Raw genomic sequence first — 23,572 nt, 5'->3', positions numbered from 1 at the left:
GAGCTTCCTGTTGGAGACTGCTCTCTGTTACCAGAGCTCCAGAAGGGAGACCAAATGCACTTATGGTTCTGCACCCAAAAATTCAGAGCTGCAGTGCTAGGAATCCTTAGTATTACGGGTTTGTGAAACCTTCTGTCTTCATGGGCCTCAAGGTCAGATTCTGCAGAAAAAGTAGAGCTGGTCTGAAGTTTTTGAAAAGTTTATAATTAAAAATTGGTCTGTTTCAAAAAGTGGTTTTAAAAAGGTCAATACTGGTTTGGGGTTTTTCTTCCTTTTTTCATATCAAAGTTACTATTTTAAAAGCAAATACCTCAACAACATGTGTTTATGAAAAAAACTGTTTTGGCAAATGAAAAAAATGTTGATAATTAGGGCATTACCAAATTCAGGGTACATTTTGGTCAAATTTCATGGTTATAGGATTTTAAAAATAGTTAGTTGAAATCATGAAATTATTTAAATATGAAATGTCATGGTGTTGTAACTGTAGGGGTCCTGACCAAAAAAGGAGCTGGGGAGGGTCACAAGGTTACTGTGTATGGGAGGGGGGTGTCACAGTATTGCTACTCTTACTTCTGTGCTACTGCTGGCAGCGGTGCTGCCTTCAGACCTGAGCAGCTGGAGAGCAGTGGCTGCTGGCCGAGAGCCTTGTTCTGACGGTAGAGCCACTGCCAGCAGCAGAAGTAAGGGTGGCAACCATGGCATGGTAAGGTATTGCCACCCTTACTTCTACACTGCTGCTGGCAGGGCACTGCCTTCAGAGCTGGGCACCTAGCCAACATCGCCACTCTCTGGCCGCTGAGCTTTGAAGGCATAGCAGAAGTAAGGGTGGCAATACCGCGACCACCCTAAAATAACCTTGTGACCTCCCTGCAACTTCCTTTTGGACAGGATGCCCAATTTGAGAAACGTTGGTCTTCCCTAAGAAATCTGTGTAGTATAGTACAAAAAGCACACAAGACCACCAGATTTTACAGTCCATGACACATTTTTCATGACTGTAAATTTGATAGGGCCCTATTGATAATGCTTTAGATCAGTGTTTCTCAAACTGGGGTCTGCAGACCCTTGGGCGTTCCTGGGGGTCCCTGGGTCCCACTGATCAACTTCTCTCCCTCCCTCCCAGAGCCTTCTGCACACTAAAAGTCTGGTGGCGCAGTGGGGCTAAGGCAGGCTTCCTACCTACCCTGGCTCTGCATCATTCCCTGAAGTGGCTGGCACGTCCCTGTGGTCCCTGGGGCTGGGGTGGGCAGGGGGTCTCCGTGCGCTGCCCCCACCCCAAGCACCAACTCTGCAGATCCCACTGGCCAGGAACTATGGCCAATGGGAGCTGCAGGGGTGATGCCTGTGGCTAGGGGCAGTGAGCAGATACCACCTGGCCCCACCACCCAACCCCCTGCTGAAGCCTGGTGAAAGTGAGAGAGAGAGAGAGTGAGCAAGTGGAGGTGGGGCCTCAGAGAAGAGACGGGGCCAGTCCTGAGCAGGGGGGCTTGGGGAGCCCCAATTTTTTTTTAAATCAAAATGGGGGTCCTTGGGTTGCTAAAGTTTCAGAACTGTTACTTTAGATAAAAATGTCTAAAAAAATTTTAAAATTTTTTAAAAATCAGTCCATTTCAAATCATTTGAAACTTAAACGGCTTTGAAATTACTCACAAAACTAGCTTTTTTCTTTTTAAACAAGTTCTAGAAAAACAGAGGACAAAGGTTAGGACTGAAATTCTAGCGCCCATTGACATCAATGGCAAACTCTCACTGACTTCACTGCGTTCAAGATTTCACCCTAGGAACTTAAAAAAGCCAGTCCCCAAATGCATAGATCTGGCCAAGTATAGGAAGCCTTTGGTGTGAATGAGATGGCAGCAAAGATAACTGCCTCAAGAATGCACATCTATTGCCAGACTTCACCTAAATGGCCAAAGAGAGCAGAGCTGGTAGAGGGGTCTCTTGGTCCTGAATCCCATCTCCCATGTAGGTGTAGAAACTTACTGTGATTGGTGGGTAGTATCCATACTCAGCATGGGATGGCCAGTCAGGGACCCAGACTAGTATCTTCTGTGAGGTTTGCTTGGAGCATTCGATTAGCACAATGCTGAACAAGTTGCCAGTCAATAAGCACTTTAATTGCCTTCACACTGATTTTGGGTAACAACTGACATAAACATCTAAGTCTTACCAAAAAGAGATGCAACCGGACAACGCAGGACAGCCCTTTGAGGCAAAAGGAAGATAATGCAGCAGCATCAATCTAGAAATTCAGGGAAACTCCAACATGATCCATACTGATTGAGCAGAAATCCTTCCTATGGTAAAAAGCTCTCCTACCATTGCATCCAGACAGCTTTTGTGGTAATGACAACTTTACCCTGATGCTACAAGAGGAAGACAAGCTGAAAAGGGGTATGTGAGAGAAAACTATCCTTGTGTTAACATTTCATGGAGCCAAATGACTGCAACAGGACCCAGGATATACCTTACTCCAGTAAAGTGAGCCAGTATACAACAGTTCAGCAGAAGGATGGCACAGAGGAATGTTATTTTTGTGAAGCACCGAGAGCCTCTGATGGAAAGTGTTATGTAAGTGTTAACTATTTATCACAGTCCCTCTGAGGATTGCATGACCCCAGACACAGCTAAAGAGCAATCCAATGAACTTCTGATGAGTCTGCAGTTGAGCTGACTCAGAAATGAGAAACAGTTATTTCTGAAATTCTATGGCCTATTGATTTGGCTGCTGCTTGGTGCTCAGTGAACTGTTCTGTATGCTGAGGAAACCAGAACAATTCTGTGTGTATGTATGTGACCTTGCTGGGAGCCCTGACTGTGTGCACAATGCACAACAAAGCACATTTTATGGATTACATTTTAGAGCAAGCTCTGTCTGTTTTAACAGGGTCTGAAAGAGTTCTAGATGCCTATGGAGAGTAGGAAGTTTCCCCAACCAAGTGCTTTCAACTTCTGCAGCCAGTAAGCTTTAATTTTATTTGAGAAGTTTGTAGATTGTAAAGCAAACATGGCAAATGTGAACCTGTTATAAACTGATTCAGGGGCAACTTCCCAAGGCTGCAAACAGGCTCAGTGCTTCTGCTGCTCCTGATCATTTCTCCCAACCTACAGCAATCACCATAGTCTTGTCAGTTTTCAATGTCCCTATTCACAACCCTCTGACTAACCAAGAACTGATGCGAATTAGGTCAATTTCACTCTTCTGCTGCTTGAGATGGCTCTGAGCAGCACCAGGGGCAGACATTGAAGCTAGTCATGGAAGAAGAAAACCTGAACAAGGAAGCTATGACCTGAGATGGGTACTGGGAACATTTACAGAGAGTAGCAGAAACAGCCCATCCTAACAGCAGCTAGGCAACTGAGGCCTCAGTGAGGCTTGAGGGGGCTAAGGGCAGAGACAGAATGCTTGGTCTCCACTGCAGAAGAAAGAAGGTTTTGGAGACCAGGAAAGAGATTCCAATCTATCACTCAACTAACAGGCAGAGACTGATATGAAATACAAAATCAAGCAGGGTCCAGGAACAGCACCCTGGTAGGAAATCACACACCAGACCCTTTTCCCAACAACTGGGAAAGGGGTGTGTGGAAAGAAAGGGCTGTTTCTCATCAGGGTGTTATCTCTGGGCAGTGACTATTCCCACTCCCACACCCTTCTTATGCTGTTAAGTATCTGGTAAAATTTCCAAGCTACTTGTAAGAGTTGTGTGTGTGTGTGTGTGTGTGTGTGTGTGTGTGTGTGTGTGTGTGTGTGTGTGTGTGTGTGTGTGTGGGAAGTATAGTGTTGACAAATAGATTTTTGGTGTAAATAGAGTCAGGAATGAGGCAAAGAACACAATATGGCAGGGGGAAGAGAATGCTGTAAGTGAATAAAGGAAGATAAAAGGAATACAAGATACACAACATGATCTACTGAAGAAAAGAAGAAGTGGAGTAAAGTCAGGAAGAGTAAGAAACTATAATTAAAGCAAGAGACAATCAGCAGTAAATGACTTTTTAAAAAAAGTTCATTAAATAGAAAGTTGATTGAAAGCATTACCATTATATTACTCAAAATCCAACTGTACACAAACACAACCATTACACTGCAAAGGATACGTAGGTGAAGATATTTTCAGCCCATGAGGTAGATAGGTTCTGGGCAAAATTTTCAAGCTCCATCTTTTTATCACTTTACATAGTTGTATTTTCAACATTAGTTTCATTGTCTTTTTTTTTTTTTTAATTGAAAAGGAAAAAAAGGGAGCAGTCACAGAAGCCCAAGTTTCCCGAAAATTTATGACAGGAAATATGATGAGAATTCAGTAAGGATGTACAGTCCATGCTATCTTAGAGATTGTGATCTACATGCTGAAGCTGATAGCAATAACCTTGGCAGGAGAAAGATCTTACGGTTGCATTGCAGCGAACGATGTTGTGATCCTGTACCTTTGTCATACTATGGAATGAGTCCTCTTGGACTGTGTATACAAACCAAATAATTTCTCCATAGAACATAGTAACACCAATGTAGAAGTTCCAGACATCACAAGAATAGGAGGGTAGAGTTTCTTATGAGCACCAACATCACTTGTGAAAGAGGCTTTTACAATACTTTTACAATAGCTTATGTGATAATGTACGTGACATGAGCTATGTTCCATCAGTTGCTCTTGTGGTGAGGAAACTCTGCAAGATGAAACTCAGGAATCCCCTCTCTTTCATTTGGATTTCCCCCACAGAAATGATCAGATGCCTCTTAGTTTGTACGTTTCAGTTTCATTCTGCTTACTTTGATTTTTTTCCTTCTCTTTTTCATAGGAAGCAGCAATAGCTGTGCCCATGCAATCTGTATGTAATACAATGAATGTTTCAGTGCTACCTTTCCCCTTCTGCACAATACAAAACTGAATAAGGTTTTTCATTTTATTTTTATCCAGTGCCGGGCACGGTACAAACACATAGTGATAGTTCTTGCCCCCAAGAACCCGGAATCTACACAGATAAGACAGGCAACAGGTGGAAGAAGAAACATGGCCACCTCACAAAGGCCCCTGCAGTTTTGACCAGGGTGCCCTTGCGGAATGGCTTCCATACACAGTAGATGCGTGGGAGGCTTGTTGTGAAGTCACTGTTTCCTTTTTAGCTCAAGCCCAGGGTTTAAAGGATATGAGGGTGAGCATAACTCCATATCTGCTGCTAGAAGCAAAGGGAGAGCTTCCCTTCTCCTCCCTGGCTTAGGCAAGCTGTGCTCCCCTCTCCTGTTTGGCTGGTGCGATGAGAGTTCTCCTCATTGCCTCCCCCGCACCAGCTCTCCTCATGTTTTCTCACTGTTGCCTGTGCCAGGGACTATCAAATCCCAAGAAATTAACAATGGGGGAAAATCTGCCCAAAGAAATAATGCTCTCAGTTATCTTCCAAAGAACAGAACCTGTTTCATCGCACACATCCAGCTCACCAATGTTATCAATACCTGCAGGAAACAGGGTAACTGAACAATGTCAGTTATCAGCAGGGCTGTAGTTTTGTCAAGGTACATTTGGGGGAAAAGCTGACCTGTTTAGTATGATGATCACCACGTCAGAGTCATGGAAACTGAGGAGAACTTCCAAGAACTACAGGCACTGGTTTGTACCCAAAGTGTTTCCATTCTTAGCATGTGCCAGTCCTCCTTGTTGGCATACTGATCATAAAGGATAGTTGACATAGAAGTTGCCACACTACAGATGGATGTACTCTCATGACCTGAAACACTGTAGAGGAGGGTGAGAATCTTTTTCCATCATATTTGCATGGTAACCAATACCAAGCCCACTGAAGTCAGTGCAAAGACTTCCATTAATGTCTTTGTATTTTGGAAATGGCACATAAAGCAACCTGTTCCTGGTTCATGCACCAGCAGAGCGGCATCATGAACATAGAATGACCTGGATCCTATATGTGTTCTTTTTTTCCTCTAAACTGAATGACTTCAGACACAGACACATACTATTGGCTGTAATTAGAGACTTGTTTACATGCATTATGTAAGAGGTAAATGGTATCACTATTTATTTTAGGTTTTAAATTTCACAGGCATGCTATGTTTTCCCCAGTTGATGTCTTCCTTCCCCAATCACCTCCATAAAAGCATTAATTGTGAATGAACAATGAATTAATGAAGAGCCAGCATCATCCAAGGGATTTTGGTCTGGGCTATGAGCCAGGAGTTCCTGAGTTCTAATCCTGCCTCTTGCACAGATTTGTTCTGCAGCCTTGGGCAAGTCATTTAATCTCTGCACCACAGTCTCACCAGATATAGCTGACAGATAATAATTACAATTACCTACCTCACAGGGCTGTTGTGAGGATCAACCAATAACAGTAAAGGACTTCGTAAGTATTGTAGCACTTGGGGGCAAAGGGGAGAGATTATAGCTATAAGACTACACGTGCAATTCATTCTGGGTGCAGAACCATGATTCCAGCACCCCTGTACCTGCTAGGCCCCCTCCAAGACAGGCCCAATCCTCCAACCACCTCTAACAAGTCACAATTTCCCTCTTGTCATACATCAAGTCTGCAAACCATCTTCTGAACCTCTCAGCTCCTCTTCACCTCCTGACACCACAAACTTTCTTCTCAGACCCTCATCAACCTACAACTCTCAGTATTACCCTCACCAGCATCAGTGATCCCCACTCTCCATCTTATTTCACCTAAGTCCAATCATCCACCTTCATTTTATTCACTCCTCATTTTGAATCCCCCCAAATCACCTGGTTTCCTTCCCAGCACTCTAGCAAGCTCATCCAGATTAGGACTCTCCTTCCTTCCATAAACTCCTGAGAAATGTTCTGCTCTCCCTGGGCTTGTGGTCTTATGAAGATCTACACCATCAAGCAACAAAGACTACTGAGGAGTATCAGACAAACCTTCTTCTCAATGAGGCTTAGCAGACATTCATGAATGGTACAGACTAACTCTCCCAAAGACCCAGTGGCATTTAGAACCAGTAGGCCTTGCTCTCCAGCCAGCCCAGATTTTTCTCTTTGCAATTTTCTGCTAGTGCTGCAAGTGGCCCATGGAGCAAATAAAGCTCCCTTTGGTCTGGTTTTGTGCATCTTATACCTCCTCTATATAATAAAGCAGGATCAGTGCTAATAATGATTGCAGCTGGGCCAGTGCTGATCACAGTTCAGCTCTGAATACAAACCTACTCTGAGCAGGATTAGAATACAAGGTACTTAATTTGCCAGCAGCCACCTGAAACCTTGTGTACCTTAGTGCTCCCACTACTGAGCTACACCTGCTAGCAACAATGGGAATTTTAAAAGAAAAGAAAAGCTAGTGCAGCACAGCCTTGAAGTGCCATAGCTTAAGTATGGTTTAGCATTCTGGCTGTGTTAGCAGTACTAGTCTCATTGGCTTACGATTCTGTGGCAAGGTCAGTAGAAAAAGATCTTTTGTCACTTAACAAAATGCTTTGCTGCATAGAACTAAGGACAGTATCTATCTACTAAAACTTTGTGCAACACCTGTCCTGTGGGCTCTGACTCCCAAAGGGTTAAGAGGCACTTTCTACACTGCTGACATGATAACAAATAAATAATAATATATGGAGATATACCTATCTCATGGAACTGGAAGGGACCCTGAAAGGTCACTGAGTCCAGCCCCCTGCATTCACTAGCAGGACCAACTACTCATTTTGCCCCAGATCCTTAAGTGGCCCCCTCAAGGACTGAACTCACAATCCTGGGTTTAGCAGGCCAATGCTCAAACCACTGAGCTATCCCTCTCCCTTTATATAACTTCATATACAGGCCTATTCCCTGAAATGCACCAAAGCTAGCAGGAAAATTAGCAGTGTTTTGTGGGAAATCTGTAGCATTCATTGATATTCAATGGTCTCCTGAAGTTTTTTCTACAAATGGCTATTTGTCTTAATGTGAAATACATCATCTCTGAAAAACAATGCCTATCAGTTTCAGGCAAGAATCTAGGTAGGCAATAAATAATCTATTCCAAAAGTGAAACTGACAACCACACTTAACATTTCTAGCAACAGCTTTCACCAACTCTAAAAACTAAGACATTAAATTCAAATATGTGGCACTGCATCTGGATTCTCCATGCTTGGCTTAGAAATGTGACTATCCCAAATATATTTTAAAGGTAACCACAGAAAGATGCTATTGTCTACTGTCATAACTGCTCCTAAAATCTAATTTATTTATCACCATGTAACAGGATGAGAAGCATGCAATACATCCTCACAGAAATTACTACTGGTAGGCATCAGTGCTCAATTAAGCAAGATGAGCAGCACATGTACATTGAACCATTTCAACTATTCATGGCTGGAGAAGTACACAAAATAGTTCTTTCACTGTGTAACCAGATGTTTGAAACAGGAGATGACAATAAGCCAGCAGCAGTGCATGTGGGAAATATATGCTGTAGTACAGAAAGGAAATTTAACTTTATTTCCTCTATTTTATTTCTCTGTTACTTCAGTTTTCTACTCTCCAAAAATGTACACCCAATTTAAAAGTGATCTCTTGGTTTACAACCACAAAAGCATGGAGATAAATAATTTCTCTCAAGCATTTTCTAAAATGGCTCCTTTGTTTCAAATGCCTTTGTCACCAGAACTGTTTGTTATCTGAATGTTGAGCTGCTGGGACTTGACAGTAACAGTACTTCTCATCAATTATTGAATACACAGTGGCCTCTTTCCTCTAATACTTTTTTTTTAAAAGGCAGGAGGGGGCAAGGAAAAGGGTAGAGGTTGGTGGGGGATATAAACTTGAAGATTACAATTATGGTGATTTCAGAGCAAACTTTAAAATGAATGGGGTTTGCATGAGATAAGCACCCCAAGGGGCCTGATTCTGATCTCACAGCTTCCATTGACTTCAGTGGAGTTATTCACAATGGTGCAATTGAGATCAAATCTGGCTTCAGGTGTTTCTCTCTGCTTTCCACCATATTGGCAACTCCACTTATATTAGGATGGTTGTCAAACCATCTGCATGACACAAACACTGCAGAGCTGCAGAGCAAGACACCTGGATATCTGCCCAGAATTTCCTATCCTCCCTCTCAGTGCTTTAGGATGTTTTGTTTGTGTGCTTAAGTGCAAGAGTCAACCTAATTTCTCTAACACATAAAATCCCACTGAAATCCAAAAGTCCAAAACGTAAAGGGACAAACTTTAACTCCAATGATTTTAATGACAGTTACTCAGCTAAATTCCAAAAGAAAAAGGAGACGTTTCATGCCAGCTCTGGGGGATTACAAATGTGTGTCACTGGGCTACACACAGTCACTATAAAAACGTAAAGCATTCTGCCAAGGATAAAAATAAAAGCCTCTTTTCTCCAGCACTTACCTTCGCTGGCTACTCCCTCTCCTGACAGTGACCTGGGAAAGGCGATATGGCCGTGAGCAGCTGCTCGAGCACGAAGGCAGGTTGTAACCACAGTCACCAGATAATCAGCTCAAAGAAACTGCTCCACACACTAGTGTTTACAGCCCTGCCACAAGCCTACAGCGATCACCGCAGCATCCCCCCATTCCCGGCCCACGGAGCGGGCAGGGAAGCCGCTGCCCTTCTGGCTGCGATGCGGATGGCACCGGGGTGCTGCCAGGCGAGACCCCGCACCCTCTGCGCCCCAGGAGCTCGCGCCTCTCCAGGACCAGATACACCGTCGCTAGGCGACCTGCACGGAGCCCAGGTCCAGCCACTGAGAGCAAAGAGCGGGAGGCGGCTGCTACCAGGCTACACGATGCACCACGCCCGGGAGGCTGCACAACCAGAGCCGGGGAGAAATGCAAAATGCGCCGGGGGGGGGGGATACACACTGTTGCTCGGTCTGTCTGGCAGGGCACCCTGCTGCCGGGCTCCGTCTAGGGCAGCGCGGCCGCGTGCAGGGAGAAGGAGGGGGATTTACAAGGCGCCCGTGCGGCTCCCTCACCTCTCTCCTGCCCGCGGCGGGTGCTACGGTCCCATAGCGCCGCAGAGCCGCCGCTCACCAGCCTCTGCCCCCCCTCGGCAGCTGCCGCAATGAGCCGCTGGTTCGGCTGCACCGGGAATCGCTGCGCGGCGGCGCCGCTGGAATGTGGGTCAGGAGCTGCCAGCTCGGGGGAGGGGCCGGGGCCGCACGCGCGCTGGCGGGGAGGGCCGAGGAGCCGCGGGCGGGGAACAGGGTGCGGCTGCCACCTACTGGCGAGGGCTGAGAAAGGGGGTCAAGCGCCTGCGGGCCCTGTGTGCCCTGGGGCAGGCGGGACATTGCCCGGGGCCCCTGCGTGTGATGGGGAATGGCTGCCATAGCACCGCCCCCCCCCGCAAGAGAAAAGGTAAAACTGACATGCCTTGAGGGAGAGTTTTTGCATGCATGTCCCCAGCGCTCTACAGGCATTAAGGGATCAGGGCTGGTCCTCATCCAGCAAATCACTTAAGCACCTGCTTAACCCTGAAATTAATGGGCCTACTTGAAGTTAATCATGTGCTCAGATGCTTTACTAGATGGAGGGCAGGATGCTCAGCACCTTGAAAGATTGAGGCCTGAGTGAGGGTCTGATTTTGTGGGTGTGGCTTTGCACCAGGGATAAACTACATTCACTGTTCTGTGCCCCCTGTCACTTCATGCTTTTTTTCACTGGCAATGTGTTGCATGCACAGTTTATTGTAGGCATTGAACTGCAAGCTCAGCAAAGATGAGATAAAAATGCTACATACAAAATTCTTTGCATAGTGCACTACAGTAGTCTTAGCATAGCAGCCATGTTAGTCTGTATCCGCAAAAAGAACAGGAGTACTTGTGGCACTTTAGAGCCTAACAAGTTTGTTTCAGCATAAGCTTTCTGTTCTTTTTACAGCACTCTTAATTGCATTAGTCATACTTACTGCATGCAGGCACTGGAAATGTGCTGCTGTACTTTGTATTGTATATAACCTTTTGGTTCCCTTTTCCCTGTGCTCCTACTGAATACATTTAGAGGGTTTCCTTGGCTGAGTGTACTAGGTATCCCCAAGTGCCCTTACCAGGAAGGGGCAGAAAGTTCTCTGCTCTTTAAGGACATAACACAGAGACTGAACCTTAAAAACAATCTAAGGTCACAGTTCTGTATTCTGATCCATGTAAGCATTCTGCTGCTCCCAGGCAGAGCCCCATTAATTTAAATGGGCTTCAAGTGGGTGCAGCAGTTTGCTTGGTTAGGATCGATTTGCTCTAAGTAGAAATGAGGATAGAGGAAAATAGGATTAAAACAAAAGAAATAGGCTGCATAGCATATTTAGTCCTACAGCTGGCAAAAAATAAACTGCTCTGGGTACAATTCATGTCATTACAGTAGAGAAGCATTTATAAAGACCAAATACATTCTAGCCAGCTTGTCCCTTTCTTCTATGTTCCCTTTCTTGGCTAACCTGCCAGTGAGATGCCCCTGCCCTCTAGCTAAACTGTCATCTTCTGCTTTCCCCTGTCTCCCACCATCGCACATATCAAGTGTCCTGGATCCCTCCCCTTCATCCCACCTCTTTGGTAGCCTGTGATCCTTTTGATCTTCAAAATGTCAACATCATCCCAGGCATTCAATCAAAGATATTTACATAGGTATCCCCTTCAAGGGAAGATGACAATTGTTTCATTCATGAAATGTCCACAGAATGCTTTAAAGATAATTGCCATTGGGTAAACAGATTAGGTTCCAGCTTTTCCTCCAGTTACATAGATTTCTCCAGATGTTTCTCTGAAGCTGTATGCAAACTTTCAAACCACATTGGCATCGATCCACTGTCCAATTGGTTGTCTGGTGTTGGAGAAAATCCCTAGGGATGCTAATTAACCTCTTTTCAAATGTTTCCCATCCCTGACCAAAGATGTGAACTTGAAAATAGCTCACTGCCTGCCTGTTAAAGAGACAAGGCTTATATATTCTTTTAATTCCTTTTTTACCAGTTATTTTTTCTCTATATCAAATATTACATCCACAAATCTTTGCTAAAAATGTTGAGGTTGCAAAATCAGGCACTTAGTAGTTAGGAAATGCCAGAATTAAGGCTGCATGTGCAACTTTAGTTCGGCTCCCTTGTGCGTATGCATTATGGCACAATCTTTAATTAAATGATCATATATTGTGTTTTTTCCACAGGAGTCCTGCTCTCAGTTCTGATACCTCATCCCCAGCAGCTGGGAAAAGCAATTGCAGGGAAAGTCCTGTTCTGCCTTGTGCAGGCCTAGGCTGGACTCTGGAGCATAATCATTACAGATGAACACTTTGAGGAATTTAGCTGCCAAACTCTAACAAATCTTTACTGACCATGTACAAACTGGGATTTCAGAGGCCTATAACTTGGCCAAATTTGAACGTGTCTTCACAGAGAGAGAGAGCAAAAAGCACATCCCTGACACCAGAGCAACATTCCCAACCCCTTCCTGAAATGTCAAGCCCTTGTTCCAAAGCATGGACGTGCTAGAGCTTCTCATGAAAATGGTTGTAAGGTTTTTGGGCTGGTTTTTTTTTTTTTACATGGACAAAACAGTGTAGTGTTACCTCTTTGATCTGAATGACTAACCAAAAATTTGGGGGGTTGTAAGTGTTCCAGTTGGGAATAGAAATTTACAATGAAGTCTGATGTTTTCTTTGATGCAATTTTGTATTTTATAAGCAACATACAGTCCTTTTTCTGTGACTTCATAAGGAATCAAGTGGCAGGATACAAACAGTTCCCTTGTTTGTGGTTCCAAGCCTGCCTTTCCAGTCAACAATCTGTGCCCAAAAAGCATTTTCTGTTAGCTTTATCTCGAGGCTACATCATTGTGTTTCCATGCTGTATCTGCTTGGCTTTTTCTCTCTGCTGTTTTGCTTCTGTTTGCTTCTGCTTGTATAGTCTCTCTCTGTCCCCCCCAGACACACTCACATATGCAAAGATTGTGGAGCTCTCTCCTCAAAGTCCAAATTAATTGGATGGGCTTGCACTCTCTCTTTTTTTGGGTGGGGCTTTTTAGCTATTGCTCAACTATCGTAAATGAGGGATGGAGGTCAAAATAGTTTAGAAGAGGTTTAACCCAATCAATTTAACAGTATTTCCCCCTAACATTATTTCATAAACATTCCTTTGTTTTAACTGAAATTAAAATGAAAAACCTTAGCCTGAGGCACAACCCAACACCCCCCCCTTCCAACTAATGGACCAAAATAACTGAGAATCAAGTCCAGTCTGTCACATCGACCACCTTCCAGCCCAAAGAACAGCCAAAATCTCCCAAGGCAGACTTGCCATCCTACAAAATCTGGTCCCTAACATAGCAGATGTTGATAGGTAAACAGGGCTACTAGGATGTTCATAAAACTCCCAATAAGAAACAGAACACCCTAGCCACCTGTATAAAATCTTGTGCCCAGGAAATTTGTGGCATGTCTGCCTACACCCAGGCATTCAGAAATGGTAAAAATTGTAAAAATAAACACATTCAGGAGAAAAATACAAGCTCCCAGTAGTTGAGTAATGTCACACTCTCCCAGAAATGGCTCATGGAACCTGCTGGGAGTCATAAGGAAACAGCAAGGTCACCCACAAGTTAAATTTATTATTGGAAAGAAGGTGACAGGAACAGCAACAAAAGCTTATACCAGCACAACTAATTCAGATCTTAATGTAAATCAAAAGCCAAAGCTACTTGTTATTTTGGATGGGAAATTTTTGTTGTTGCACATTTTACTGATGGAGACAAGGTTGATGCAAACTGTGTGTAATATGCCCTTCACAGAATATTAGGGTTAGAAGGGACCTCAGAAGATCATCTAGTCCAGCCCCCTGCTCAAAGCAGGACCAGTCCCCAACTAAATCCCCAGATAGCCCCCTCAAGGATTAAACTGACAACCCTGGGTTTAGCAGGCCAATGCTCAAACCACTGAGCTATCCCTCCCCCCTTAAGAAGAACTTATCATGATTTTAACACCTACCAGCAATGTTCCTTCCTCATTGCCAGTGCCACTCAGCCACCATTAAAGCATTGTTTGAAGTTGGTATTCAATTAGTTTTCATGGGAAGCCAGCGCTTATATAGCTTTTGTTTCCTCTTTATCAAGTATAAAGTAGCATTTTACATTTTGTAACAAATACAGCTTGTATTTGAAATATTTTAGTTGTATAATCTGTTATTTCAGATATACTATAAGAAGAAAATATTTTGACCAACACTTAAGTGCTCATAAGAACTGCAATAGAAGAAGAGGAAAAGGAAACAAGAGTGATGCTAGACGAGTGTAAATGCTTTCCCTCCTGGAGGGAGCATACGTCCCTCTGGAGATACATTTTCTTTAGTTTTTTTTTAAATGCAGTCAATAGCCCTGATTCAAACCCTACCACCTTTGCACCTGCCCTTATTCTGGGGGCTGGTAGGGAATTGCCCATCAACTGGTATACATTTGAGCAGCTTCAGGGCTTCTTTAATTTACTCTCAGCTGTCTATGGCTTGAAGGGGGCATTTTGTCAGATGAGAACAGTCAGCACACAGCTGGTCATACCCGCTTCCTCAGTCATTCCACTGACACATTCCCTGTGCCAAGAGCTGTTTGCCGTCCAGAAGTCCTTATTCCCTACTGACCAGATCCACTGGCTTTATGTCATAAGTGACTTAATGGATTTTAATGCAACAGGCAGCTGGGCCCAGTTTTATCATACATTTGATAGAAGTGTGCTGCCACATACAATGAAACTGCTGATAGTGGAGAAGCCGCCGTGGAATAAATACAGCTGAACTAACAGCTTGTGTCTTTATTATTGCAGCAGTTCCCTAACTGTGAAAGACAGATTAAATTAAGGTGATGATCAGACTTCCCAGATTCAGGGAATATGCTGCTTTAGCAAGGCTGTCCTGGTATCCCAGCCTATTGAAACATGTTTTGTCCCAGTTTCAATCTAAACAGACATATGACCTCGGCTCATCTGCCAATGCACAGCTCCTCTTTCCGTGCAGCCACCCAACCCAAGCACATCAGGATAAACTAGGTGCAACTGTGCTGGATCCTGGCATGATGGGACCTTCTACTCCACAGTGGAACTCTGATGTGTGATGAAATTAAGGCACCCCAAATCCAGGTGCCCACCAGATTGTAAAAGACCATGGTTTAGTGAATCTCACACCAGCGTGTGCACAATAGTTCACTTGACATTAGTCCTCTGCACAGACACAACTGGGCCATAAATTCATTGTTTGAAGAGGAAGAAAGAACACCAGGGGTCACTGCACAGGAGAATGTATGGTCTCCAGGAGGCTGGCAGGATCAACAGGACCCCATATTAAGGACACTAATCATCCAAAGCTCTATAGTGAAACGTGTTCACAGCCAACTCAACTCCCAGCTGCCAAGCTTGGCCATATACGCTAGTGACTAGTACTTGTAATATAACCAGCCCCCTCACCCCACTCCACCAGTGAAAGACTTCTACATCCTCCCATAACAAGTCCTTTATATTAAGCTCTTTACTATTTGCATAGGCAGCTAGAGCTTTAGTTTATACCAGGGTAGATTGATTTAAATCAAAACAATTTAAAATCACTGATTTTAATAATAATTTATATCAGCAATCAGGAAACCTTGATTTGATCATCAATTTTAATCTTCTTGTGCATTTGTACTTTTAAGTTATTTTCCTAACGAAAAAGATGGATTCTCATTCATCAACAACCGTTAAAACATTATTTGCAACTAACTATAACTTTTCCACTACATTTGGTGCTCTTTTTTTGCTAACCAGGAGGACACATTATATCTGTGCACATTTATTTATGCAAATATATATCTTTACTTACATTTATTCAGATTCTTACTTTTACATATTTTATTATGTTAGAAAATGGTGAATGCTTCATTTCTTATTTACTAGAGTATGATTTATCTTTTCCTTGTGATTTGTATCAAATCCTCTTTAGATGGAAATTCATATTAAATTAAAATGCACAAAAACAACATTTTCATTTTTTATTAAATAAAACTACCTTGAAAGTGCTGATTACATAAGAGAAAGTTTATTAAAAGATGTTTTACATTAAAACTAACTGATTTGCTAAACAAAAGAATCATTATCTGTCATTAATTAATTGAACAGATTGTTTCTGGTCACCATGTCCTTCAAGTTTTTACAACTAGTAGATCTCATCTTCTCACATCTACTTTTTATTCATAGATTGGAAAAGGAAATCAAGCTTTCTTGCTTTTTCAACTCCAAACTGATTTCTTAACTTTGAATGACCTAGTCCTTGAAATGAACTAGTAGGATAAAGTATCAGAGGGGTAGCTGTGTTAGTCTGGATCTGTAAAAGCAGCAAATAATCCTGTGGCACCTTATAGACTAACAGATGTTTTGGAGCATGAGCTTTCATGGGTGAATACCCACTTCCTCAGATGCATGTAGTGGAAATATATATATATGCTAGCAAGCAAGCTAGAGATAACGAGGTCAGTTCAATCAGGGAGGATGAGGCCCTGTTCTAGCAGTTGAGGTGTGAAAACCAAGAGAGGAGAAACTGGTTCTGTAGTTGGCAAGCCATTCACAGTCTTTGTTCAATCCTGAGCTGATGGTGTCAAATTTGCAGATGAACTGAAGCTCAGCAGTTTCTCTTTGAAGTCTGGTCCTGAAGTTTTTTTGCTGCAGGATGGCCACCTTAAGGTCTGCTATAGTGTGGCCAGGGAGGTTGAAGTGCCGACCGCTATGCCTACCTTCATGCCTCCAGCTTCCATCCCGGACACATCACACGATCCATTGTCTACAGCCAAGCACTGAGGTACAACCGCATCTGCTCTAACCCCTCAGACAGAGACCAACACCTACAAAATTTCCACCAAGCATTCTCAAAACTACAATACCCGCACGAGGAAATAAGGAAACAGATCAACAGAGCCAGACGTGTACCCAGAAGCCTCCTACTGCAAGACAAACCCAAGAAAGAAACCAACAGGACTCCACTGGCCATCACATACAGCCCCCAGCTAAAACCCCTCCAACGCATCATCAAGGATCTACAACCCATCCTGGACAATGATCCCACACTTTCACAGGCCTTGGGTGGCAGGCCAGTCCTTGCCCACAGACAACCTGCCAACCTGAAACATATTTTCACCAGTAACTGCACACCGCACCATAATAACTCTAGCTCAGGAACCAATCCATGCAACAAACCTCGATGCCAACTCTGCCCACATATCTACACCAGCGACACCATCACAGGACCTAACCAGATCAGCCACACCATCACCGGTTCATTCACCTGCACATCCACCAATGTAATATACGCCATCATATGCCAGCAATGCCCCTCTGCTTTGTACATCGGCCAAACTGGACAGTCTCTACGGAAAAGGATAAATGAACACAAATCAGACATTAGGAATGGCAATATACAAAAACCTGTAGGAGAGCACTTCAACCTCCCTGGCCACACTATAGCAGTTCTTCTTTATTTAATTTAAATGATTTTTTAGTTTATAAGAACTTTAGGCCTTATGACAACATATGTTGTCAGTTTCCAATTTAATTTAAATGAAAAAAACCCTATTTCAATTTTTAAATCTGTTTGTTGTGGTGGTTATTAAATAATTGATTTTATTCATCCTGGTTTATCTATTTAAATAAATAAATAGAAACAGAGGCGCTGACTTCCTGAGTTCTTGGGGAGGGAGAGGGGTGCTCCACCCCCACTCTGCCCTAGGCCCTTCTCTCACTCCACTCCTTGCCCCAAGCCTCCACCCCTGCCCTGCCTCTTCCTGCCCTTGCCCCACCCTGTTCTGCCCCTCCCCCACCTCTTTCTGCCCCTGCTCCTTCTCCCTCCCGCCTCAGCGCCTCCTTCATGCTGCTGAACAGCTGACGGTGGCAGGCAGGAGGCACTGGAAGGATGGGGGAGGAGCTGATTGGTGGGGCCTGCCATCAGGCAGGGGGAAGGGGAAGAAGCTGATCTGTAGGGCTGCCAGTGGTTGCTGGACACGGGCAGCCACTATTTTTTTTCTATGGGTGCTCCAGCACCCCAATGAGTCAGTGCCTACGAATAGAAACATCAGTAAAGGATGTGGAATCAGGCTCTTTTATGGATCTATGAAAGTCTAATTTTATTGCACCAAATTCCTGTGTGTATTATAGTTTGGACTTCTATTGAGACTTTCATCTAAGGATCTTCATTTACTTTTGGTTGGGTTACACCTCCATTTTATGTCTAACACAGCACTACATTCTGGAGATCCTGTATTCTTCACTGTATATAATAATGTGCCAGTTGCGTATGTAACTTATACTGGTATGTATGTGCTTAAAACACAAGCAGATAAATAAAGGTACATTGGGGAACACACTAGAAAAATGTATTATAGGGAACAATTTTGCTTAGGCAGAAAGATCAACTAGATGACATAATACGTCTTTTCTTTATCTAATTTTATGATTGTGTTTGACTAAAATATCTGATTACTCTAATTAAAAACATATTGTTACAAAAGTGATCATTTCTTGACTATGGATGTGCCTTACTGCCCTACATTGGAACAGCTGTGGTTTCTAGTTTACAACAAGAATCACACATAGGTACCTGCAAAAGACTGCATTCTAAGGGACTTGACGATACTGATATTGTGGTAACGAAAGTTATCTGAAGAAGGCCTTTCACTCTCAGATCTTAAGCCTCTTTCCTTATCACTTGGTTCATTTATGGCGTCCCATTTTACTTCATTCATATTTGTTTGATTGAAGATGCTGTACAGTTTAACAGCGGAGTCAATAACAACAACATGTAAATGATGACAACGTCAGAGACAACGTGTGTCAAGCTTATTCACATAGCTTTCAGACAGATGACAGCTCAGAGAAGTGGCTAGTATGCTGATTTAGTTTACTCGACTCTTAATGTCAGTAATTCTGCTGGAAAAGATAATTTCTTCATATGAAGTAAAAAGTTTAATTTATTTAATGGAATGAATTGTTCCATTCATTCTTTCCAAGTAGAAAAAGCTCCATAGAAAAGACCAGGGATGTGAATATGAATTCAGAACTCCTTCTGCTAAGAATGAATGTTTTTTTTTTAGCAAAGGTGATTATAAATAGAACCAACTTCAACATGCTAGTTACCATCAAAATATACCTGTATCCTCTACCTTTGTGTATCTGTGAAGAAATATGTCTACGATATTTATTTACATATAAAAAAAGGTATTTACAATAAAGAATGGTCCTTGAGTCAGATTCTGAATGATAGGAAGAAGGAAGAGGAAATTAAAATATGTATGAATCCTTGTTTTCACTATTCTTCCATAATTAATAATATGCACACTTTGCATTTATATACTATATTTAATCCAATGATCCCAAAGCACTGCACAAGCATTGATGAATTTTGTAAATATTATTATACTCATTATACACATTGGTAAACTGAATCATAGAGAAGCTAAGAACCACAATTTCAAAATAGCCTACTAATTTTGGATGCCTCAGTTTTTGGGTATCCAACTTGAAACACCTGCATCCTGATTTTTAGAGGTGCTGAGCACCCACAACTCCAGCTGAAGTCAAAAGGGGCTGCAGGGTCACAGCACCTTAAATTAGGTATCTCAAGGTGGGCATCTCAAATTAGTGTGCATTTCTGAAAATGTTGGCTTAACTGATGTGCCAATCTTAAAAAGTGGGCCAATTGCAGAGCCAGGATAATAATACAGGGGCCTGGTTCTTCCTCCACAGAATATAAGTAAATCTCATGAGTAACAAATCAATGGAGATACTCATATAGTGCTGATGAGTGGGGATTGAAAGGATAGGCCCCACTGGATCCCAATCTTTATAAGATATTGCCTAAATTTCTCCTACCTCCTTATTCTACTCAGTGAGAAACTTGCCTGGTGGAGGAAGTCCAAAAGACCTCCAAAAACTAACATGTAAATCATATAGTTCTCCAGTGCATGTAAACAATATTGTCCCCTTGGTAAACTGAGATTGCAGATAGGGTCTGGACTGCAAGTGCTGTATCTTTAAAAATATGTATTATTTCGGTTGATGGAGTGGACAAATTCATGGTGTTCCATCACTGTTTTTATGATATGTGAATACCCTCAAGGATTACTCTGGGAAGCTATGGTTTGCAAAGAGATGGAGGAAAACAGAATGCCTGCATAGCAAATAGAGTAGTGAGGATCTTTGGGTAAGGTTGCATAGCTTTCCGACTGCCTACCAAATCCTAATTGTATGTGACAGAACTGGGTTTTGTCAGGTTAGTGCAAGAATTTGACTTCAAGGATAGAAGAGAATAATATTATTGAAAATCAGCTATTTTGAAAATAATACTTCATGTCTCACCTTCCATGTAGAATAATGAGCGAAAGGAGAATGTAAAGTAGCTGTACTGTGCAAGCAGGCTTTTGAAGGCGAAAGAATCATTTTTAGTCTTTGGTCTGCCTAAGAAAACACTAGTGTTTTCCAAATAAGTTGCTTGGACAAGCTTTTCATGTTGAGGATAGTGATTTGGAGGAAAATCATTAGAATCATAGAATTATGGAATATCAGGGCTGGAAGGGACCTCAGGAGGTGATCTAGTACTACCCCTTGCTCAAAGCAGGACCAATACCCAACTACATCATCCCAGCCAGGGCTTTGTCAAGCCTGGCCTTAAAACCTCTAAGGAAGGAGATTCCACCACGTCCCTAGGTAACTCATTCCAGTGTTTCACCACCCTCCTAGTGAATAAGTTTTTCCTAATATGCAACCTAAACCTCCCACACTGCAACTTGAGACCGTTACTCCTTATTCTGTCATCTGCTACCACTGAGAACAGTCTAGATCCATCCTCTTTGGAACCCCCTTTCAGGTAGTTGAAAGCAGCTATCAAATCTCCCCTCAAATCTTCTCTTCTGCAGACTAAATAATCCCAGTTCCCTCAGCCTCTCATAAGTCATGTGCTCCAGCCCCCTAATCATTTTTGTTGCACTCTGCTGGACTCTTTCCAATTTTTCCACATCCTTCTTGTAGTGTGGGGCCCGAAACTGGACACAGTATTCCAAATGAGGCCTCACCAATGCCAAATAGAGGGGAATGATCACATCTCTTGATCTGCTGGCAATGCTCCTACTTATACAGCCCAAAATACCATTAGCGTTCTTGGCAACAAGGGCACACTGTTGACTCATATCCAGCTTCTCGTCCGCTGTAACCACTAGGTCCTTTTCTGCAGAACTGCTGCCTAGCCACTCAGTCCCTAGTCTGTAACAATGCATGTGATTCTTCCGTCCTAAGTGCAGGACTCTGCACTTGTCCTTGTTGAACCTCATCAGACTTCTCTTGGCCCAATCCTCTAATTTGTCTAGGCCCCTCTGTATCCTATCCCTACCCTCCAGCATATCTACTTCTCCTCCCAGTTTAGTGTCATCTGCAAACTTGCTGAGGGCACAATCCACACCATCCTCCAGATCATTAATGAAGATATTGAACAAAACTGGCCCCAGGACCGACCCTTGGCGCATTTCACTTGATGCCGGCTGCCAACTAGACATGGAGCCATTGATCACTACCCGTTGAGCCCAATGATCTAGCCAGCTTTCTATCCACCAAAAGTTTTGCTAACGTTATGGAATATCACGTCCACTGCTTTTCCCATACTAATCCTGTAAATATCTCCTGACCTTACTAAGAAGTGAATTAATATAAAGTAATAAACCTGCTAGCTGATTACTGGATGTCTTCCTCCAGCTCGGATGAGTTGGAGAGAAAGGATCTTTCATATAGCGGAAAGTCCTGTGGTGCCCAGTTCAGTTCCCAATCGGTAGAGGACTCCATAACCCCTAGATTAGAGGAAAAGGAAGTACTATCCTGAGACCATTGAGGACTAGGCTTGGGAGAAAGCTAGAGGTTGTGTGTGAACAGAAGCAGCTGCCTGGAGGCAGCTGCCTGGGAGTGTGGCTAGGGCAGAGGTTCTCAACTGGGGGATCAGGACTCCTCAAGAGGTCACGAGGTTCTTACAAGGGGATCACAAGCTGTCACCTCCACCCCAGACCCTGCTTTGCCTCCAGCATTTGTAATGTGTTAAATATATACACAAGTGTTTTTAATTTATGGGAAGGGGGGTGTCACACTCAGAGGTTTGCTATGTGAAAGGGGTCACCAATACAAAAGTTTGAGAACCACTGGGCTAGGGGTTGGGTTTGAAACCATTGGGTTGAACCTCATTGTCACAGTAATTTGAAGTAATTGTGCCTAGGGAATTTGTCCCTTTTAGTTTCTAGCAGTCTTAGGCAAGGAATCTTCTAGACTCAGAGTGTGTATGTGTTTGGAGGAACCCACCGAGGGCAAGAGCCTTGTGTTTGGAGCACTGCCAATACTTGTGGCCAAACTTGTGGCACACAGAGCGTGCCACCAAGCATCTAGAGGGGACCATTATACCACAGAACTCACGGTGCCCCCTGCAGTGGGGTTGATTTTGTATGTTAGGCTAGATTGTGGGTTGATTTTTGTGTACTTGTGAGGGGTGTAATGGGGAGTCAGACCCTCCTGTATTTCCCCCTGTGGGCCACCTAGACCCTAGATCTGGGTGGATAGTGGTAAGTGAATGCTACACACCCATTACTCACCCATTGCAGCAGGTGAGCAGATAGAAAAGTTGGAGAGGCTGGGAATGGGCCCAGTACCCTGTATGGCCAGCCATCAAGCAGTGCTAGGGTTTCTCTCCGCGTCTAATCTTAATTTTAGGCAATAGTTAAATGTGGTTTGTTTGTTTGTTTGTTTGTTTGTTTGTTTTAAAATTAAGGGGTTTTTTTAGAAAAGCTTTCAAACTGAGAGAACCAGGGAATACATATGGTTGTCCAGCTATTCAGTAAAGAAACTTTTTAATTTATTTAGAGATCAAAACTAACTTCAGCTGGCCCACTCTTCCATGGCACCAGTACTTTCAAGTTAGGCATTATGTTTCTCAACTTTCTAGGAAAGTTGTTTTGTACACAAAGCTAACTTTAATAGAAGTGATAGTGTCAATTCAGAAAGAAAAAAATATATAAATAATTTGTATCAATCTTTGCAGACAACTTCCCTAACAAAAAATGTCTCTATATGACATGCTGGGAAAAGGAACTGGATAGACAAATGAACTCAGAGAAATGGGATTTGATCTGGAAAAGAGGACCAGCAACCTCAGTCTGTAGCACAATAAAAGAATATTTCTTTAAAATAGTGTTTCAATGGTACCTCACACCAGTCAGCTTAAATATATTGAATGAGGATAAGTGTTGGAGAAAATGTGGCAAGAGAGGGGATTTTATACATATATGATGGACTTTCCCAGTCATTAGAGAGTATTGGGATGCAATTCATAACCAAATATCAAAAATTATTGGATATTTACTACCAAATTATTCTTTGGTAATTCTCCCAGGGCTTTCTAGCAGAAGTGGTCACGCAAAAGGTAATCAAGACTTAATCTCTCATCTGGTAATAGCTGATAGGCTACTGACAGTCTCTCATTGGAAAAAAAATAAACAGTTTCAACTCCAGAGGAATTATTCAAAGATGTGGGAGATTGTTATGAGAAAATTAATTCACTAGTCACATACCCAGCAAAGTAGACCTAGGAGAAATA

The 23,572-nt window shown here is 42.9% G+C and overlaps 1 protein-coding gene across 5 annotated transcripts in view; it reads right to left on the bottom strand.

The window, feature by feature from the left end:
• Positions 1-10,105, bottom strand: part of ELMOD1 (ELMO domain containing 1) — a 62,377-nt gene extending 52,272 nt beyond the window's left edge. For 2 of the 5 annotated variants that reach the window (XM_030560785.1, XM_030560816.1), the window contains exon 1: positions 9,942-10,105. The gene's annotated coding sequence lies outside the window, so the exon portion shown is untranslated. Of the gene's footprint in view, positions 1-9,355; positions 9,765-9,941 lie in introns of those variants that run through there. The other 3 variants (XM_030560799.1, XM_030560807.1, XM_030560790.1) reach the window with 2 other exon arrangements.
• Positions 10,106-23,572: the final 13,467 nt, after the last annotated feature.

The sequence above is a fragment of the Gopherus evgoodei genome, chromosome 1 (genome assembly GCF_007399415.2).
Source record: "Gopherus evgoodei ecotype Sinaloan lineage chromosome 1, rGopEvg1_v1.p, whole genome shotgun sequence".
In the NCBI taxonomy this organism is placed as follows: Eukaryota; Metazoa; Chordata; order Testudines; family Testudinidae; genus Gopherus; species Gopherus evgoodei.
Note: the sequence above shows the minus strand (reverse complement) of the source record. Positions and strands in the feature narration are given on the sequence as shown.